Source organism: Panthera onca, chromosome C1 (genome assembly GCF_046562875.1).
Source record: "Panthera onca isolate mPanOnc1 chromosome C1, mPanOnc1 haplotype 2, whole genome shotgun sequence".
Lineage (NCBI taxonomy): Eukaryota > Metazoa > Chordata > Mammalia > Carnivora > Felidae > Panthera > Panthera onca.
In genome coordinates, this window is record NC_138346.1 from 136,085,067 (window position 1) to 136,099,113 (window position 14,047).

The 14,047-nt window shown below is 37.2% G+C and overlaps 1 protein-coding gene and 1 pseudogene across 2 annotated transcripts in view; one reads left to right on the plus strand and one right to left on the minus strand.

Moving 5' to 3' along the window:
• Positions 1-14,047, plus strand: part of DBT (dihydrolipoamide branched chain transacylase E2) — a 53,482-nt gene that overhangs the window by 12,042 nt on the left and 27,393 nt on the right. The window lies entirely within an intron of this gene.
• LOC132674738 (large ribosomal subunit protein bL35m pseudogene) lies at positions 10,911-11,518 on the minus strand (annotated as a pseudogene).

Consider the following 14,047-nt stretch of genomic DNA (forward strand, 5'->3'; position numbering starts at 1 on the left):
CTTCGGCTCAGGTCATGATCTCATGGTTCATGGCTCTATGCCCCGTGTCAGGCTCTATGCTGACACCTCAGAGCCTGGAGCCTGCTCCGGATTCTGTGTCTCCCTCTCTCTCTGCTGCTTCCCTGCTTGCACTCTGTCTCTCTCTTCCTCAAAATAAACATTAAAAAAAATTTTTTTTTAAATCTATAAATCTCAACTCAAGGGAAAAAATCTATATTTTAATGCAGTTTGTAAAATGCTAAAAAGCAGAATTCTGTGCCACACACAGAGAATAGAAATTTGAATATATAGGAAGCATGATTTAATAGAAGGATGTGTTTATATAAGTGGCACTAAAACCTTATGTTTTCTTAGAACTTGTAGGAGCAAATATATGGATAAAGAAGAAAAACACTTCAATTTCAAAAAGCTTTTGACAAACTTCCACAACAAAAGTTTGGATTATATATGTGCTATCATGCTAAAGTCAATTTAGTCTGATATTAATACAACTAATTTAGTCTGATATTAATACAGCCATTCCCAGCTCTCTTTTGGTTAATGTTTCCATGATTTTTTTTAGCGTGTGTGTTTGTGTGGTATGTGTGTTTTGTGTATGTTGTGAATGTGTGGTGTTATTGTGTGATGTGTGTGTGTTAAATGTGTGATCTTTATGTGACAATAATGTGGTATATGTCTTGAGTTGGTATGTGGTTTATGCATTTTGTGAGTGTTGTGTGTGTGGAGTGTGTTAGTATGTATAATGTGTATGGTGTGTGTGTTGGGTATGTATGAAGTGTTTTTTTGTATGTGGTGGTGTATGCAGGGTGTGAGTGTTGTATGTGCAGTATTTGTGTTTGTGTCTACTCTATGTGTGGTATATGTGTGGTGTGTGTGTTGGGTATGTTTTATGTGTGACTGTGTGGTGTGTATGCCTGGTGTGTAGGTAATATATTTATGTGTGAAATGTGTGTCTGTGGTATTACATGTGTGGTGTGTGTGTTGTATGAGTGTTGTGTGTTTCTTGTGTCTTGGTTATATGTATGCTGTACGTTAGTGAGATACATGTGTTTGTGTCTTTTGTGTGTGTTGTGTGGTTGTTTGTGTAGTATGAGTGGTATATGGGTAGGGCATGTGTAATGTGAGTTTGGTGTCTGGTGGTGTGTGTGTAATATATGTGTGGTAAGTGTATATGGTGTAAGTATGGTGATATGTGTTGGGTATATGCTGTGTCTTTTTTCTTTTTTTTTTAATTTTCTAATTCCAGTTAACATGCAGTGTCATGTTAGTTTTAGTTTCAGGTGTGCAAAATAGTGATTCAAAATTACATCTCTCACCTGGTGCTCATCAGGACAAATGCACTCCTTAATCCCTGTCACCTGTTTAACTGATCCCTCCACCCACCCCGCCTCTGCTAACTATCGTATTGTTCTCTGTAATTAAGCGTCTCTTGGCTTGTGCCTCTGTCTTTTCCCCCCTCTTTGCTTATTTGTTTTGTTTCTTAAATTCCACATATGAGTGAAATCATATGGAATTTGTCTTTCTCTGACTGAGTTATTTCACTTAGCATTATACTTTCTAGCTACATCCATGTAGTTGTAAAAGGCAAGATTTCATTCTTTTTTATGGCTGAATAATATTCCATTATATGTATATACCACAGCATCTTTATTCAATAATCGATGGACACTTGGGCTGCTTCCATATCTTGACTGTTCTAAATAGTGCTGCTATAAACATAGGGGTGTATGTATCCCTTTGAATTAGTGTTTTTGTATCCTTTGGGTAAATACCCAGTAGTGTGATTGCTGGATAGTAGGGATTCCTATTTTTAACTTTTTGAGGAGACTCCATACTGTTTTCCACATTGGCTGCACCAGTTTGCATTCCCACCAACAGTGCACAAAGGTTCTTTTTTCTCCAATCCTCACCAGCACCTGTTTTTTCTTGTGTTGTTGATTTTAACCATCCTGATAGGTGTGAGGTGATATTGCATTGTAGTTTTGATTTGCGTATCCCTGATGGTAGGTGTTGATGAGCATCTTATCATGTGTCTGTTGGCCATCTGGATGTCTTTGAGAAATGTCTGTTCATGTCTTCTGCCCATTTTTTAATTGAATTATTTGTTTTTTAGGTTTTGAGCTTTATAAGTTCTTTATACATTTTGGATACTAACCCTTTATTGCATATGTCATTTACAAATATCCTCTCCCACTCAGTATGTTGTCTTTTAGTTTTGTTGGTTTTTTCCTTCACTATGCAGAAAGCTTTTTACTGGGATGTAGTACCGATAGTTTACTTTTGTTTCCATTGCCTCAGGAGACATATCTAGAAAGAAGTTGCTATGGCCTATGTTAAAGAAATAACTGCCTGTGTTCTCTTCTAGGATTTTTATGGTTTCAGGCCTCACATTTTGGTCTTTAATCCATTTTGAGTTTGTTTTTCTGTATAGTGTAAGAAAGTGGTCCAGTTTCCTTCTTTTGCATATACCTGTCCAGTGTTCCTAATACCATTTGTTGAAGCAACTGTCTTTTTCCCATTGGATATTCTTTCCTGCTTTGTGAAAGATTAATTGACCACATAATTGTGAATTACTTTCTGGATTATCTGATCTGTTCTATTGATCTATGTGTCTATTTTTGTGCCAGTTGCCATATTGTTTTGGTTACTGCAGCTTTGTAATATAACTTGAAGTCTGGAATTTTGATCCCTACAGCTTTGCTTTTCTTTTTCAAGATTGTTTTGGCTATTCAGGGTCTTTTGTCGTTCCGTACAAATTTTAGGATTATTTGTTCTACTCCTGTGAAAAATGATGTTGGTATTTTGATAGGGATTGCATTAAATATATAGATTGCTTTGAGTTGTGTAGACATTTTAATAATATTCTTCTAATCCATGAGCATGGAATGTCTTCCCATTTCTTTGTACCATCTCCAGTTTCTTTCATCAGTGTTTTATAGTTTTCAGAGTACAGGTCTTTCACCTCTTTGGTTAGGTTTATTCCTAAATACCTTATTATTTTTGGTGCAATTATAAATGAGATTGTTTTCCTAATTTCTCTTTTTGCTGCTTCATTAGTGATGTATAGCAATGGAACAGATTTCTGTACATTGATTCTGTATCCTGTAACTTTACTTAATTCATTCTTTAATTCTGGCAGTTTTTTGGTAGAGTCTTGGATTTTCTATATATACTATCATGTCATCTGCAAATAGTGTAAGGTTTACTTCTTCCTTACCAACTGGGAGACCCTTTATTTCTCTCTCTCTCTCTCTTTTTTTTTTTTTTTTTTTGTCTGATTGCTCTGGCTAGGACTTCCAGTACTATGTTAAATAAAAGTGGTGAGAGTGAACATCCTTATCTTATTCCTGTCCTTAGGGAAAAGCTCTCAGTGTTTCCTCATTAAGGATTATGTTAGCTGTGGGTTTTTCCATATATGGCTTTTATTATGTTGAGGTATGTTCCCTCTAGATCTGCTTTGTTGAGGATTTTTATCATGAATGGATATTGTACTTTGTCAGATGCTTTTTCTATGTCTATTGAGATGATCATATGGTTCTTATCTTTTCTCTTATTGATGTGATGTATCATGTTGATTGATTTGTAAATATTGAACCACCCTGGTAACCCAAGAATAAATCCCTCTTGATTGTGTGAGTGATTTTTTATTTTTGGGACAGAGAGAGACAGAGCATGAACGGGGGAGGGGCAGAGAGAGAGGGAGACACAGAATCGGAAACAGGCTCCAGGCTCCGAGCCGTCAGCCCAGAGCCCGACGCGGGGCTCGAACCCACGGACCGCGAGATCGTGACCTGGCTTAAGTCGGACGCTTAACCGACTGCGCCACCCAGGCGCCCCGTGAGTGATTTTTTAAAAAAAGTATTGTTAGATTTGGTTTGCTAGTATTTTGTTGAGCATTTTTGCATATATGTTCATCTGGGATATTGGCCTGTACTTCTCTTTTTTAGTGGAGTCTTTATCTGGTTTTGGTATCAGGGTAATGCTGGCCTCATAGAAGGAGTTTAGAAGTTTTCCTTCCTTTTCTATTTTTTGGAATAGTTTGAGAAGAATAGGTATTGACTCTTCTTTAAGTGTTTGGCAGAATTTGCCTGTGAAGCCATGTGGTCCTGGACTTTTGTTTTTTCACTACTGATCCAATTTCTTTGCTGGTTGTCCAAGTTTTCTATTTCTTCCTATTTCAGTTTTGGTAGTTTATATGTTTCTAGGAATTTATCCATTTCTTCCAGGTTGCCTCAATTTGTTGGCAGATGTTTTTTTTATAATGTTCTCTTATAATTGTTTGTATTTTTGTGGTGTTGGTTGTTATCTCTCCTCTCTCATTTATTTGAGTCTTTTCTCTTTTTTTTTCTAGTGGATTTTTTTTTTTTTTTTTTTTTTAGTTTCTATACCATTTTTTTTTCTCTAATATATATCATTTCCTTCCCTCTGCTGGTTTTAGGTTTTGTTTGTTGTTCTTTTTCTAGCTCCTATCGGTCTAAGATTAGATCATTTATTTGAGATTTTTCTTGCTTCTTGATGTAGCTCTATATTGCTATAAACTTCCCTCTTGGAACTGCTTTTGCTGCATCCCAAAGGCTTGGACCTTGTGTTTTCCTTTTCATTTATTTCCATGTACTTTGTAAATTTCTTCCTTTATTTCCTGTTTGACCCATTCATGCTATTTAATCTCCATGTATTTGTGGTCATTCCATACTTTTTCTTGTGGTTGACTTCTAGTTTCATAGCATTGTGATCAGAAATGATGCATGGTATGACTTCAGTCTTGAATTTGTCAAGGCTTGTTTTGTGGACTAATATGTTATCTATTCTGGAGAATGTTCTCTGTGCACTTGAAAAGAATGTGTATTCTGCTGTTTTAGGATGGAATGTTCTGAATATATCTGTTAAATACAGCAGTCCAAAGTGTCAATGAAAGCCATTGTTTCCCTGTTGATTTTCTGTATAGATGATCTGTCCATTGATATAAGCGGGATGTTAAAGTCCCCTACTATTATTTTATTATTATTGATTAGTTTATGTTTGTTATTAACTGTTTTATGTATTTGGGTGCTTTAATGTTGGGTGCATAAATATTTACAGTTGTTCTATCTTCTTGTTAAATTGTTCCCTTTCTTATTATGTGATTTCCTTCTTTGTCTCTTGTTACAGCCTTTGTTTTAAAGTCTATTTTGTCTGATATAAGTATTGCTACTCCAGCCTTCTCTTGACATGCATTTGCATGATAGATGTTTCCGCCATCCCCACTTTCAACCTGCAGGTGTCTTTAGGTCTAAAATAAATCTCTTGTAGGCAGGATATAGATGAGTCTTATTTTTTTTATCCATTCTTTCACCCTGTGTCTTTTGATTAGCATATTTAGCCCACTTAACATTCAAAGTAATTATTGATAGATACGTGTTTTTCATCATTTTGTTATGTTTTGTGGTTGTTTCTGAAAATTTTCCCTGAAACTTTCTTGTCTTTCTTTCATTGTTTGCTGGTTTTCTTTAGTGATATATTTGGATTTCTTTCTCTTTATCATTTGCGTATTTATTAGTGTTTTTGATTTGTTATTACCGTTAGATTTGTATATAACATTTTCTGTGTATAGCAGTCTATATTAAATTAATGGTCATTCGAGCACATCCTTCTCTCCTCTGCATGTTTTAAATATATGGCGTCATATTTTACAGCCTTTTATTTTGTGAATTCCTTGACTGATTTTTTTTATAGAAATATTCATTTTTACTGCTTTTGTGTTTCCTGCCTTTATACTGTCACTCTCAGTCTCTCCTTTCCATTCAAAGAGACCTTTAATTTTTTCTTGCAGGGCTGCTTTAGTGGTCATGAACTTGTTTAGTTTTTTGTTTGTTTGAAAAAACTCCTTATCTCTCCTTCTATTCTGAATGATAGGCTTGTTGGATAGAGTGTTCTTGGCTGCAGATTTTTCCCATTCTGTACTTTGAATATACCATGCCACTCTCTTCTGGCTTGGAACTTTCTGCTGGAAAATCCCTTAATAGCCTTATGTATTTTCCCTTATATGTTACTATCTTTTGTCTTGCTTCTTTTAAATTTTCTTTATCACTATATTGTTGCCAGTTTGATTACAATATGTCTTGGTATGGATCTGCTTTCGTCTATTTTGATGGGGGTTTTCTGTGCCTTCTGGATCTGGATATCTGTTTCCATCCCCAGATTAGAGAATTTTTCAGGTATTATTTCTCCAAATAAATTTTTTGCCCCCTTTTCTCTCGTCTTCTGGCACTCCTATAATATGAATGTTACTATGTTTGATGGAGTCACTGATTTCCCTAAGTCTGTTGTCATTTTGTATAATTCTTTTTTCACTCTTTGTTCAGCTTGATTACTTTCCATTACTGTGTCTTCTAGATCATTAATTCATTTTTCTGCTTCTTCCAGCCTGCTCTACATTGCACTAAATGTATATCTAATCTTGCTCTTTATCTCTGACTGGTTCTTTTTATTTCTTTTCTCAAATCCAATGAATATTTTTATGATTATTGCTTGAAACACTCCATCAGGCATGTTAACTTGTATCTCTTTTGCTTAGATCTCCAGCCATGGCTTTTTTCCGGCTCTTTCCTTTGGGTCAGATTTCTCTGTCTTCACATGTTGTTTAAGTCTCTGTGCCTGTTTCTTTGTGTTAGGAAAGTCAGCTACATCTCCTGTTCTTGAGGGTAATGGCCTTATGAAGAAGAGGTCCTGTAGTGACCTGCCATGTAGTGTCCCCTATTCCACAGGGCCTAGTGCTTCTGGGGTTTATTCAATGTGTATGGAATGTTCTCTGCTGTTCTTTTCTGGCCACTTTATCCTTCAGGCTAATTGTCTGCCGAGACTCTGTTTGACTGTTGTGGGCAGACTTTGGTCCCTGGCCTGACTGTGGTATGTTTTAATTAGGTGTGCTCTGGTCTGCTTGTGAAATGACACCTGTTGCCACCACTGCTGGAACTGAGGCTTTGCAAAACTCCCAAATTGGGACACACAGTGGTGGTAGGGGTTTGGGCCAGTTTTCTGGGGGATGGGTCCCACTGTGCTAGGACTGAGGCAAGCATGACAAAGAAGGGTGGTTCCATTGGAGCGTGGAGTAGGAGATGTGGGACTTGCTGTAAGTAAGCTATGAGTGTCAGCACTGCTCTGCCTCCTGCAGGTGGTCTTGTGCTTTTGCTGGGTGGAGGTGGGGATGGCACCGTCAATTCCTTTGTTTCTGGAGGGTTCTATATGTGAATGCTGCCTCTCTGGGACATACTCTGAGATGACCAAATAACCTCCCCACCTTGTGACCCAGGTGCTCTTGAGATCACTGTTTGCATGCTGTATTTCTGCAGGCTGCTTGCCCTGCCTTCTCTCTAACAGCAGGCCCAATGCCTTCAGACTCTATCTGAGCCAAGCCTGCTGACCTTTAAAGCTCTAGGCTTTACGCCCCTCTGGTTGCAGGAACTACCAAAATTCAGCCCATCTCGCTTTCCAAACCAATTGCTGTGGGAATCAGTTTTATCCATGCACTCCCCTGTGTGCTAATCTGTCTCTCACCCTTCTCTGCCACTGTGGCTCCCTCCTTCCTGCAATGGCTGATCTATTTCTCTCCCAACCCATGACTCTACACATCCTACCTTCATCGATGTGGCCTCTTCTCTACCTGTAAGTTATGGAGTTTGTTCTGTCAGTCTTCAGATTGATTTCTGGGGTATTTAGGATGATTTAATAGTTATCTAATTGTATTTGTGGGACAAGGTGAGCCTACGGTGTTCCTGCTTCACCACCATCTTCCCCTCCTGCATGATATTTTTTTTGTGTGTCCTTTTACTTTCAACCTATTTGTGTCTCTTGTAGATGGCACATGGTGAAATCATCTTTTGAAATCCATTTTTCCAATTTATGCCTTTTATTGGCATGTTTAAGCCACTTACACATAATGTAATTACGGATAAGGTAAGATTCACATCTGCCATTTGCTGTTTGTTTTCTATATGTTTTATGTGCTTTTTCTTTATGTATTTCTCCATTACTGCCTTCATTTGTGATAAATCGATATTTCTACTGTACCATTTTAATTTCCTTGTTTCTTTTACTATATATAATTTTTAGTTACTTTCCTAGTGGTTGCCCTGTGGCTTAATAAAAAACAATGTAGGGGTGCCTGGGTGGTGCAGTTGGTTAAGTGTCTGACTTCGGCTCAGGTCATGATCTTACCATTTATGGGTTCGAGTCCCGTGTCGGGCTCTGTGCTGACAGCTCAGAGCCTGGAGCCTGCTTCAGATTCTGTGTCTTCCTCTCTCTCTGCTCCTCCTCTGTCTCTGTCTCTCAAAAATGAATAAACATTAAAAAAAATTTTTAAACAATGTAATTTGGGTTAATACCAACTTAGTTTAAATAGTGCATTAAAAACATTGCTCCAATATAGATTTTTCCTTCTCCCCTCCCTTTTGCTATTATTGTCATATGTATTATGTATTTAAACATTATAAGCCCATCAATAATTTTTTTAATTTATATTTTAGTTAACATACAGTGCAATATTGATTTCAGGAGTAGAATTCAGTGATTCATCACTTATATACAACACCCAGTGCTCATTACAAGTGCCCTTCTTGGTACACATCACCCATCTAGCACATCTCCCACCCACCTCCCTCCATCAACCCTTAGTTTGTTCTCTATCAGTAAGAGTCTCCCTTTCTTTTCTCCCTCCACCCCCTGCCTTCCCAAATGTTCTTCTGTTCTGTTTCTTAAATTACAAGTATGAGTGAAATCATAGGATATTTGTCTTTCTCTGATTGACTTATTTCTCTTAGCATAATACATTCTAGCTCCATCCATGACATTGCAAATGGCAAGATTTCACTTTTCTGATGACTAATCAGTTGTATATATTTGCGCTCTCTCCATAGTTTGGCTATTGCTGATAATGCTACTATAAATATTAGGGTGCATGTACCCCTTCAAATCTGTATCTTTGTATCCTTTGGGTAAATACCTAATAGTGCAATTGCTGGATCATAGGATAGGTCTATTTTTAGTTTCTTGAGGAATATCCATAGTGTTCTCCAGAGTGGCGGCACCAGTTTGCATTCCCACTAACAGTGCAAGAGGCTTCCCCTTTCTCTGCATCTTCAACACCTGTTGTGTCTTGTGTTGTTAATTTTAGCCATCTGACAGATGTGAGGTGGTATCTTATCGTGGTTTTGATTTCTATTTCCCTAATGATGAGTGATGTTGAAAATCTTTTCATGTGTCTGTTAGCCCTCTGGATGTCTTCTTTGGAAAAGTGTCTATTCATGTATTCTGCTGGTTTCTTAACTGGTTTGTTTGTTTTTTGCGTGTTGAGTTTGATAAATCCTTTATAGATTTTAGTTACTAACCCTTTATCAAATATGTCATTTGCCAATATCTTCCCCATTGTGTAGGCTGCCTTTTAGTTTTGTTGTTTGTTTCTTTCACTGTGCAACTTTTTATCTTGATGAAGTCCCAGTAGTTCACGTTTGCTTTTGTTTCTCTGGCCTTTGGTGACATGTCTAGTAAGAACACGGAACAGCCGAGCTCAAAGAGGTTGCTATCTGTGTTCTCCTCTAGGAGTTTGATGGTTTTTTTGTTTCATATTTAGGTCTTTCATCCATTTTGAATTTACTTTTATGTGTGGTGTAAGAAAGTGGTCCAGTTTCATTCTTCTGCATGTTGCTGTCCAGTTTTCCCAATACCATTTGTTGAAGAGATTGTCTCTTTTCCATTGGATATTCTTTCCTGCTTTGTCGAAGATGAGTTGACCATATAGTTGTAGGTCCATTTTTGGGTTTTCTGTTCTGTTCCATTGATCTATGTGTCTGTTTTTTGTGCCAGTACCATTCTGTCTTAATGACTACAGCTTTGTAATATAGCTTGAAATCTGGAATCGTGATGCCTCCAAGTTTTGTTTTTCTTTTTCAGGATTGCTTTGGCTATCTGGGATCTTTTGTGGTTCTCTACACATTTTAGGATTGTTTGATCTAGCTCTGCAAAGAGTATGGTGGTATTTTGATAAGAATTAAATGTGTAGATTGCTTTGGGTAGTATAGACATGTTAACAGTGTTCTTCCAGTCCATGAGCGTGGAATGCTTTTCCATTTCTTTGTGTCCTCTTCAGTATCTTTTATAAATCTTCTATAGTTTTCAGAGTACAGATCTTTTACCTCTTTAGTTAGGTTTATTTCTAGGTATCTTAATATTTTTGACGCAATTATAAATGGGATTGATTCTTTGATTTCTTTTCCTGTTGCTTTATTATTGGTGTATAGAAATGCAACAGATTTCTACACATTGATTTTATATCCTGCAACTTTGCTGAATTCATGTATTAGTTCTAGCAATTTTTTTGATCGACTCTTTGGGGTTTTCTACATAGAACACCAATAGTTTGTGGTTTTTTGTTTTTTTTTTTAAGTTTTAAAACTTTAATAAGTTTAATGTTGGAACTGTATGTTTCCATACCAATTGGCACAATTTACATCAAATTCATTCATTCATTTTTGTACTTATTCATTTACACTTATTCATTTTTGCAAAGACATCATATACACAAAGATACATATTCAGTAACTGGGAAGTCATAAAACTTCTAATCTAGACTTTCAGGTTTGTCCGATCATGATACTTCTTTTTTTTTTTTTTTTTTTTTTTTTTTTATAAATTTTTTTTTTTTTTCAACGTTTTTTATTTATTTTTGGGACAGAGAGAGACAGAGCATGAACGGGGGAGGGGCAGAGAGAGAGGGAGACACAGAATCGGAAACAGGCTCCAGGCTCCGAGCCATCAGCCCAGAGCCTGACGCGGGGCTCGAACTCACGGACCGCGAGATCGTGACCTGGCTGAAGTCGGACGCTTAACCGACTGCGCCACCCAGGCGCCCCCGATCATGATACTTCTGATAAGGATCGTCAGCATACCAGTTTCGCCTCTTCCAAAAAGATGTTGTCATTTTATCTAAGAGCTTACTCTGGGTTTTATTGCAGAACACGAATTCCCTCAAGCACCTTTTTCTTGCAGTTGTCTTTTTCCATAATTTTTTCTTATAACCAGCCTTCCTCCTTAGCCACAGGCCAGAATGAAGTCAAAGAAACCTGTAGATGACAGCTTTCACAGTCTTTCTCTTCCCTTTCCGTGAACTGAAGTATGTTACGGTTCTGACTGGTAGCTTCAGGACATTTGGAAGCAAGGGGGCCGCTCTATTGAGGATTGCTGCAGTATGTCCACATGTCAGGTTTCTGACAGACGTGGCAAGTCTGGGAGCAGAGGAAACAACTGGTGCCTGCAGAGAACTAAAATGCCGGTGGCAGAACTAAGACAGGCATTCTTGACACCGTTTTGACAGGCTGAAGACACCAAAATATTCAGGGGCCGTAAGACTCCTGCTGCAGCTCTGAAGGCACGGGCAAAGGCAGAGGCCGCCATCTTGCCATCCCCGGACACCTTTAAAGTATTGCTTTATGCACTTGTCTTGTAAATCAGATAGAATTAAAACGGGGCACAAACAAAATATCACAGCTTGCATATTTACCTATGTAATTACCTTTGTTTATATTCTTTATTTCTTTATGTGAATTTGAGTTGCTATTGTCCTTTTATTTCAGCCTGAAGGACTGCTTTTAGCATTTCTTGTAGGGCAAGTGTACTAGGAACAAATTTTGTTTTCATTTATTTGGGAGTGTATTCATTTCTCCTTCATTTTTGAAAGATAGTTTCGTAGATATAAGATGCTTGACTGTCTTTTTTTTCTTTTAGCACATTGAATGTATCATTCAACTACCTTTTGGTCTCCATGGTTCTGACTAGAAGCCATCTGTTAATCTTATAAGGGTTCCTGTACTTGATGAATGTGGTTTTCTCTTGCTGATTTTAAGATTCTCTCTTTGTCTTTCAGCAGTTTGATTATGATGTGTCTAGGTGTGGCTCTTTTAAATTTGTCCTGTTTGGAGGTTGTTGAGATTCTTGCATGTGTACGTTAGTGTTTTCATCAAGTTTAGGAAGTTTTTAGTCATTATATCTTCAAAGATTCTATCTCTTTATTGATATTCTTTATTTGGTGAGAGACACCATTTTCTCCTGTGTCCTTCTAATTGTTTAGATATGGTTTCCTTTAGTTCTTTGAATATTTAATTGTCGATTTAATTTAACTTTTATTAAAGTTAATTAGTAACATTGTTATTATTTTTTAAAGTTTATCTATTTTGAGAGAGAGAGGGAGGGAGAGAATGTGCATGAATGGGGGAGGCTCCGTGCTGTCAGTGCACAGCCCTGTGCGGGGCTTGATCCTACAAACTGTGAGATCATGACCTGAGCCAAAATCAAGAGTTGGACAGTTAACTGATTGAACCACCCAGGTGCCCCATAATATTAATTATCGTTAATTAACATCTTGGCATCTTCAGGGATGGTTTCTGTTGACCACTTTTTCCCTCCTGTGCACGTGCCATACTTTTCCATTCCTTTACATGTCTTGTAATTTTATGTTGAAAACTGGATATTTTACATAAAATAATGTGGCAAATCTGTGGTAAGATGTATGGACATCTCATTACCCAGATCTTCCTTTTAGAACCTCTTGTTTGCCTCAACTTTTTCACTTCCTCAGCCAGTCAAGATTTTAAACAATTGCTGTGGACCGTTTCTCAGCAAACACCCTGAGAAAGCTGAGTCAGATCAAACAAGAACAAGCTCTGTGAGTGGCATTTTTTCAGAAAGCTGCCCAATGAGTCAAATAGTAAGTGTTCTCTGGGAGTATCGCTTTTTGTGGAACTCCAGACTTGGGTCTGCCCTTGCTATGGCTGTAAGACTGCTGATTTTTTTTTCTTTTTTTTAATGTTTATTTATTTTTTAGAGAGAGCACGAGAAGGCAAGGGGCAGAGAGAGAGGGAGACACAGAATCTGAGGCAGCTCCAGGCTCTGAGCTGTCAGCACAGATCCTGTCGTGGGGCTCAAACTCACAAACCACGAGATCATGACCTAAGCCGAAGTCAGATGCTCAACCGACTGAGCCACCCAGGCATCCCTGGCTGTAAGGCTGTTGATTTTCACAACTAATGCTGAGCTGGGGAAAGGAGAATGAGAATAGAACAAGTTAAAATAATAAAACTAGTTGTTTTTAATGAGGTTCAGCCAGTTTTCCTGAATAAGTCTTTCTTGGTTGTCACAGGCCTTATTGTAATTTCTAGAATTCTGAAAAAGTCAATTTTTAACAACTTCTCCAAGTATACTTGTTGCATTTATAGAATGGCAGAATCCTGGAGGTCCTTAGCCCACCATTCTAGAAGTGTAAGTTTTCTATATGTGCTTTTAAACCTAGTTTCTATGTCAAGGGTGATGTTTTATTATGGACTAAGAACTGGTTAAGACAGGAAGACAAGGAATAAGAATGACTGAGCAATTATCTTAATGAAGAATTGATGGTACTGAGTCAGAAATGTGCTAGACACATCAAGAATGGTATTAGAATCAAAGTTATATGTTGAATTTCAGATTTGGTGCCATTCCTCCTATTCTGTTTGCTGAATAAGAATATCTAGAAGAGCCTTATAAAGCATACCTAAGATGATTGAGGAGGAAGAGACTCATATACAAGGACATATTAAAATAATTGTAGAAACAAAGATTGAGAGAACTCAATCCAAAATTCATGAAATTACAAAGAATATGCATTAGGGATATCAATTTTTGGACTTAATTATAGAAATAATAGGCACCTCTTAAAGTTTGGTAAAGGCTAATACAAAATAATGAAAGGAAATAACATTTTTAAAACATTTTTAGAACTGCTTCCAAGAATTGGGTGAGGCATAACCCCTGAAAAGTAATTAAATTTTTGATTGTAGATCTATAGACAGTTTTTAAAGTTTTAGTATTTCTTGAGGATACATTAAAGAGACTCTGGAAGCCTTTATAGTCTTTTCTGAAACATTCTTTGGTGCACATCTGGGACTAATTGCTGTGCTAGATGTACCAATCTAATTCAGTGTAGCATGTAACATTGTTAGGATGATTAGTATTATATACTTACAATTGGTCATGTAAAAGTGTT